Below are 7,712 nucleotides of genomic sequence, written 5' to 3' on the forward strand. Positions count from 1 at the left end.
AGCTCACGTTGGAGTTGCCAGATGGACTGAGGTGTTTTTATTTAAACAGAATTACTTTGAAGAAGAAGATATGTTTAAGCCATTAATATCTATTTCTGTCCTCATGGCTTTGTAGTGGTAGAAGTTAAGGTTTTTGGACCTTAAGAATTTTGTGTGTAGAATTTTTATTTTAAAGAAAGATAAAGATTCCCCTTAGCTTGTGTGTTGAAATAAAACCTTCTTATTCTGCAGATAACAAAGGGGAGCTTCCGCGAGGATGGAACTGGGTGGACGTAATTAAGGTAACACGACTGTTATGTGCAGTATTATGAAAATACTGTGTGCATACATTAAAAATAATTTGTACTTATATCTGAAGAAAACAACATTTTATTTTTTTTTCTTACTTTTCTTCCTAACTTTGTTTGGATTTGACTGTGGTGTCTGATTCCTTTCTGTATGCATCCAGCATGTAAGTATTTTCAACTTACCTGTTTTATTATCGTTAAAAAGATTTGCGAGAAATATTAAGAACTGTTGCTCATTTTGGACTCATAAGTTACATATTTCAGAAATGCTTTAAAAGCTTAGTCCTTCTGAATAGTAGCAGTCAGAAGGACTTTGATTCCTCTTTGAACTTTGGTTTAGTATTTCTCTTCTTATTTATTGAACAATTTAATGTTGTGACGAGAGAGCTTTGCTCGCCAAATGCACTGCAAATATTTGGTCTTCACATGGCAGCAGGATGTGAGATGAAGCTAGTGGTGCTGCCAGGTTCTGGAGGACAGCGGGTAGGCGAGCAGGACAAGGGAGCTGTCCCAAGCAGGAGCTCCTTGCTGTCTCCTACAGGCCTGAGCATTCTCTGCCACAGCTGCGCCAGTGAATAATTCTTTTCTGCCTGCTCCCTCAGCACTGATTTCTTCCACCCTTTTGTCTTTGCTGATTCAGTGGAAATCAGTATAGCTGTCTGACGATTTTGAAAGCAGATATTTTACGCAACTATAAGTAATTCTTGGTGTAAGACCTAACACCAGTTGAATAAGAGCAGGTAAATGATGATGGTGGGTTTGGGCAGAGCTCTTCTGAGTTAAAAGCGGCTGTTTGTAGTGGATGTCTTGGATTCCAGATAGATTTCATGGTAGATGAAACTTAGCTTTCAAAAGTGAGAAATAGTAAGTTAGTGTCTCTTTCTGTATTGTGTAAATTTCTAAATGGGCATTCTCTCAGAGATGTGTAGAGATACTTTTTCCATTACTTCATCTTTTTTGTTTTGGAGAGCTGGTGAGGGAGTCTTCAGATTAAATAGAAAGAGTACCCTGAGGTTTTTCTGGGGTTTTGTGTTGCTGTTTTTTTAAAATCAACTTTCACATTCAGGAAATAAGCTTATTTAGTGTTCAAACTTAAGAAGTAATTTCTGCTGCTTTTCAGTTTCTTGGTACAGTAGCACAATCAGTCTGTATTCTTAATTAAATATACGTGTGCTCTATGTAAGATGGAGATAATATTGTTCGTGTTTCCTAATAAATGGAATGGCAGTCTAAACTTTGAATACTTTCTTTTTGTGTCTCTTTTATAGTTAAGCAAAACTGGTTCTAAAGATGATGAATAAAGGACTTTGGTACAAGGAAACTCCACCTTTTAATACAGTGCAATTTTGGGTCACCATCTGTCTCTTACTGACTTTCAGATTTGTTGAAGTAAACATTTTATAAAGCTCAATTTCCTAACGGGCAAACCTAGTCACACAAGTTTATTTAGAGACTGTGTGGTCTTCTTTGGAAAACAAACAAACTTGCCTTAAATGAAGGTTAGAATGTGACAAGGGCTGTGGAGAGCCAGTGTGGTGAAGTGAATAGTGCTACATGCAGTGTTTCTTAATTTATATTTTACTCTGTAGTAAAATCCTGTTATAGTGAACCCAGTGATACTGTAAACACTTCCTGATGTTCTTATTCCAATTGAAGAAAAAAAAGCACTATAACAGTGATTGCTCACTTGACAGCATAATTCATCAAAATAAATTATTCCGTGGAAACAAGGCCTTTGTCATTTGTTTATCTAATGTGAACGTAGAAGGAAAACATAAATTGTTGCATTGCAATACAGACTAGAGCTTGTGGTTCTGTTTTCAGTGGTTACTGGCTGAAGTAGTAAACGCTAGCGAAGGCAAGGCCAGACATTCTAGTCTGCTCCACCCCAGTGGTTACAGCAGGAGATGGTCATCCTTATTCTCTGCGATGCCCCCCGTTAGTCTTCCTCCAGTGGGCAGCTTTACAGAAGGTTGGGTGTCTGAGGGGAGGGAAAAGAGCTTTCTTGCACAAGTCTCGAGGAGTGTTGGGATTTGTTTTGGAGAAAGGGGCATTCCTTGAAGGGGTTTGCTGACGGAGAGGGGACAGAGTGGAAGGCAGTACTCTGCCAGATGTGTCGGGAGAACTCTTTTTTTTTTTTTTTTTTTTTTTCCTAACCTGCTCTCTTGTATCCAAAAGAGAAGTCATCTTTACTATATGAACAGTTACTGAATACAAGATGCCTTAATGTCCTTTATTATTTTTGTTTGTTTTGAGATGAACTTCAATAAACGCTTATTTATCTGCTGTGGTATGTGTTTATTTTTATTTAAATTGTGTATTGCCAACTGCACTTCTAGGCCCAAGTTTGCGAAGGATTTTCTATTACAAAGAGAGCATTCTTAAGAACTGGTGGAAGAATTGCATCCCCTCTTTTGGTATATGTTTACATGTTCCTCAGGTAGCCCGGTTTGTTATTAACGTGAGGGTCGGTCACCCTGCTGAGAATTAAAGGAGGCAGCCTGACCTAGTGGAAGGTGTCCCTGCCCATGGCAGGGGGGTTGGAACTGGATGGTCTTTAAGGTCCCTTCCAACCCAAACCATGCTGTGACTACGTTCAGTACATGCAGGAAGGCCAGTGTCTTTCACTGCACACGCTAGCGACAGCATCTGGTGAGAGGGATGTCAGAGGTGCAGGCTGGATGCTCTGACCAGTGCTAAGAGCCTGTGTAGCCAGTACAGGATAGTTTATGTGGCTGTCATAGAAGGACGTAAGGTGATGGAATGGAAGTGTGTATGCTACTGTCTGTGTCAAGAGAGCTTATATACAGCATGTTAGTACAGTTCTCTTAAATTCTCAAAATATATTGGAAAATTACTGCTTGTCTTCATACATATATATATATATGTAAAGGAAAAGAAGTTACATGAAATGTGACTGCAGGTGAAGGAAAAAATTTAATTTATTCTGTGCTTTTCACTCTTCTGAAGAGACTGTGGAGATCTGAAAGAAATATGGTCCGTACTGCTGTCCAACAATAAACTGTAGTTTTTACTGAAATGCTGGAGTTACAGTCGGTAAATGTATGTGCTTCCTCAGTAAGGAAAATCTACTAATGCAAATTTCTGCAATTAAGAATTTTCTTTTGTAACTCAACTCGCATTTAGTAAAAGCTAGTCAAATACACAGGGGAGGACTTTCTCCCAGTGACGCAGTCTTGCCTTCGACGCGAGCGGGAGGCTCACGGCTGCCGTCTGAGCAAGGGTGTCTGGCGGAGAGTAACACTGTGGGGAGAAGTTGCTCTGGTGAGCCTGTGACAGGGAAGGGCGTCTCGTTTTAGTCTCTGCCAGCATCAGAATGGGCATGACTCTTTCTATTCACAGGCTCTCCAGGAGGAATTGACTTGACTTTGCTAGTATCCTTGGTGTATGAATCAAGTTGCCATGACAATTTATCTCAATAGATGAGTTGGGGAGGGTGGGAGAAGGACAAATAAGAACCACATCTCTTGCTTTTATAGTGTTACTGTGTGCAATGGCAAGCTTGTTAACCTTTGAAATGCCTCATTTTTCAGCCTCCAGTCTGCCTATAAATCACAGGGTCTTGTGAAGATAGATACCCCAGCAATCTCCTCTGGGTCTGTTAGTAAGCGTGTTTGTTTGGAAGTCTACTTTCAAGGGAAATACTTTGCATTGGGAACTTTTGTATCCATTCTTTTGCTTCTGTGTAAATTTTGAAAGGTAATTTGCGTCGTTAAACCATTTTCTCATTTGACATGATGGTTGGAACATGTTCATTTCATGAATCTAAGTGCTTGATATTATGGAAAGGCCTGAGCACTGACAAGTGAGGGAAGGGGAAATAATGATTCTTATCAAGCAAGGCACAACTGTAAATAGAGGTCGTGACTGCTGAGGGAATTCTAAACACCGTTGAAAAATACACCACCATCACTCCCTTCTTTAGGCCAAAAACCTCTGTCAGTGGAAAAATAGTGGTCTATGCTTTATTTCAGTGGGGCAAGATTGTCATGATTGTAGGGCTACACTATTTAAATTCATGGGGTATGCAGTAGAGCTTTGGTTGGCCTGAGAAGGCAAGTGCCAATACTAGCAACAGTAAAGTAACAGTAGCAAGTGTTCAAAGTACAGGAACCTTAACAAGAAATTTGTTGGTTTACAGAATTTTCCATACTGCATAGATATGAATTGCCTCCTTAGTGAAGCACTAGCTGAAAGTACCTTCTAAAAAAATACTTTTTATCTATAGTGTTGTCATGGCAGGAACCACTTGGAAATTTCATCTCATCAAGCATAGCTTACTTTTTTTCCCTTTCTTCAAATCTGCCTCTGAGAATCTTTCCTCGAGACAAATTTGGTGCAGAAAATTGAGGTGGCAATGCCAATGCTTAAAGGAAGTTTAGGGTTTTTAACTGGAATGTAATTTAAAATGTTTTTTCTCTTCTTTTAGTGCATATTTGAATTAGTTAATATTCCTAATGCCTTTGAAAGTTAATTAAGACTGCCTTTAAAGAGGCTGGGTGGAGGGGTGAGAGCTGTGGTTAATCAGCAGCGCGTACCTGGCATATCCTGCTCACCGCCCCAGTCAGCCTGGCATGGCTGGCACTGAAATCGAGGCTCCTAATGTCTCTGGTACCTGCAACAGCTTGTATGTGGGGTGGACAGATAAAGCATCCTCAACCAATGAGTGATTGGATTTTAGTGAGTAAAAGAATAGTAGGAAAAAAGCCAGCATTTCTTCACATAGGACCTTTGGAGCTTGTGGTATGGCACCCTAAGCAATCGTAGTTAGCAGCAGAGTGAAGCAGGGAAGAAGTGTTCGTTCAACAGAGAAAATACCAGAAGTGTAAGAATTCTGGGTGAATTGGAGGAGGAAATGGAGAGGGAAAAAACCCTTCTATGCAAAACTGGAAGAGCATAGGGGATAGATCTTCATTGCTACAGGGTAATACGACAAACCAAAAGCTACGGTTATGGTTGCAGGACTAAATTCTGGCACAAGGTTGGGTTATGGTAAGAGACAAGAGGATTGTAGATTGTTTTCCCATCACTGTCACCTATTCTTTCCCCACCTTAGATTTGGCTTCATCTGGGAATGGGGCTGCTCCATGGTTGTTGAGAAGAATTTCTGTTTGTCTGCTATGCTTCCTGTTACTGGCTTTCTGAGCCCACAGAAGCGACCTCTGTGGTGTACTCTCAGAAATAAGACAAAACAAATTGAGTAGGCACTGGAAAATGATGTTAGAATGGTTGATGTGGGTGAAAGAAAGAATGGTTTCGCTTCTCTGTCCTTCACGCAGAGGAAAGTGAGATACCAGTGTCCTGTGTCAGACTGAAAGTTTGTCCATCTGGTTTGAAGTTTTACATAGCTATCCCTTGCTGCTGTGTCTGGGCATTCGTGCTTGTGGTTCCAACGGTAGTATATGTTTCAAGTATTCGTGTTTACATGGCGGCAGAAATTTGAAGATTCTGTGATTGCCTACTGCAAGTTGCCTAAGTTGTGAGATGGGATAAGGTCGCAGCAAGGAGAGAAAGCCAAACTGTAACTGCACATGCTCAGTGGAGAGGAATGGCATTGTGTGGGTGTCTCTGAGGACATAATTTCTTCTGCAGTATGGTTATTATTGGTAATGATCAGTGAAAGGGAAAAGTCAGTCTAGGATGAGTTTGGAAGAGACCATTCAAGAAAAGCAAATCTTTTCCTTCTCAAACGATTGTCTGTTATAGTGTTACTGAGAGGTGATAAACATAGTCTTGTGTGGAGTCACTCTTCAAAGCAGGTTCTTACTTCACATCAAGTGTCTCTGTCAGTAACATGTTTTATGATGATTTCCTGCAGGAAAAAGAAATGTGAAGAAAGCATTACTATCTAAGCAGCAGCTGTCTCCACCATAGGGAACAATTCGATCTCTACTTATAGGGAAAAACTATGGTTCAACTGACCTTGAAGAGAGAGATTTTATAATAGTTCAGGGAAAATGCAGAAGCCCATTGATAAAAAGTACTCAGCCTCTATAGCTGGTTAACAAATACGCACAGCATTGCCAGTTCTGTATTTTTCTCTGAAGATCAGCACTAGAATATTACCAGGCTTTAGTTAACTGGCATACAGCATGATTATAAATTTTATCCCCTCATGCCATATGTCTTTAGATGATGAAAGTACAGGATGTAATACAGAAATTTATTTCCAAGATTAAAATAGTGCTAAAGTTACAAATCCACTCAAAGGAAGGAAATAATCCTCCTCAGAAGTAAGGATGTGCCAGAATTAAAGCTGCCTATGTGATGCTTATACGAAAAGGAATGCATAGGAAGATTTTCTTTCTGTGACTACATGTTTTTTGGATTTTGTTTATGTTTTTTCCCCCTGGTAGTGTCCAAGTGGATGCTTATTGCTTTGTGGCCTAGTGTCTCTGTTAGTGGGAAAGCAGTACAAAACCCTGAGTTTTAGAATGCTCCTAAATCTGAGAAGGGACAGAAAGCTTTCACTTTGTAGAAGTAAATAAAGTAAGAGAGCTGTTCCTGGAACAAAGTGGACATTTGAAACAGGATGACCAGGCATGGAGGCAGATTGATTTGCTTCAATAAAAGTGACTGCATCTGGATGGCTTTTAGTGCCTGTTTCAGAGTCCGTCTCCAGGCAGTGTATCTGTGACATAGAAATGCTTATGGATAATTTTAGGTTGACTAATATAGCTGCAGTCTGTATGATTAAGCATTGCTTTCAATAAATCCATGTTACAGAAGTCAGTGCATGTTCTAACGTACCGTTAACCAGCTCTAGTTCCATTCCTTTTCATTTGATGGAAGGAGAGGAGATACACTGCTTACTTCTTTGGGATGAGAGACATCCACATGGATGCTGCCAGTGAAGGCTACCTGGACTTGGTAGCCTTCATTCCAATCAGCCTGAAAGAGTTAAAAAGCTCAAGTTCTACACGGTAATTTTAGTACCTTATGTGAATGTGGATCCACTATATTTTTGCATGCCTTTCTTTGTTAACTTGCTTATTGCAATGTTTAAAATGCTTGGAGTGGAAGCAGATACACGAGCTTATTAGCTAGTGCGTGTATGTGTCAAGTAACTGTTCAGGCAGATGAGTTCAAGAGCAGTTACCTTGTCTTTCCTGATTTCATGGTGTGATGAGAGTTGTCTAACTCTTTTCATGGTGCATACCTATCCATCCCCTGGTTTTCTTCTCAACATGGTCAAAAGGTGGTACTTGGCATCCCTGTGTGTTTCCTTCATAGCATTTACGTAGGAAAGTGTGTTGCGGGGGGAAGAAAAAATTACTATAAACTACAGGCTGGTACTGATGGTGTTCACCTGGAACTAATTAAGATAATCTGTGTATGCACTGCATATAATTGTGCAGGGTTTAGTCAGGAAAGAGTTAACTTTCTTCACAGTGGCTGGCATGA

General features: G+C 40.1%; 1 long non-coding RNA gene across 1 annotated transcript; it reads left to right on the forward strand.

Annotated features, from left to right (window-relative positions):
- The first annotated feature begins 228 nt into the window (after positions 1-228).
- Positions 229-2,008, forward strand: LOC104508032. The gene is made up of 3 exons (XR_727871.1): positions 229-281; positions 449-451; positions 1,556-2,008. It is a non-coding gene; the product is annotated as an uncharacterized LOC104508032 (long non-coding RNA).
- The last annotated feature ends 5,704 nt before the right edge of the window (positions 2,009-7,712 follow it).

The sequence above is a fragment of the Eurypyga helias genome, unplaced genomic scaffold (assembly GCF_000690775.1).
Source record: "Eurypyga helias isolate BGI_N326 unplaced genomic scaffold, ASM69077v1 scaffold33573, whole genome shotgun sequence".
NCBI lineage: Eukaryota > Metazoa > Chordata > Aves > Eurypygiformes > Eurypygidae > Eurypyga > Eurypyga helias.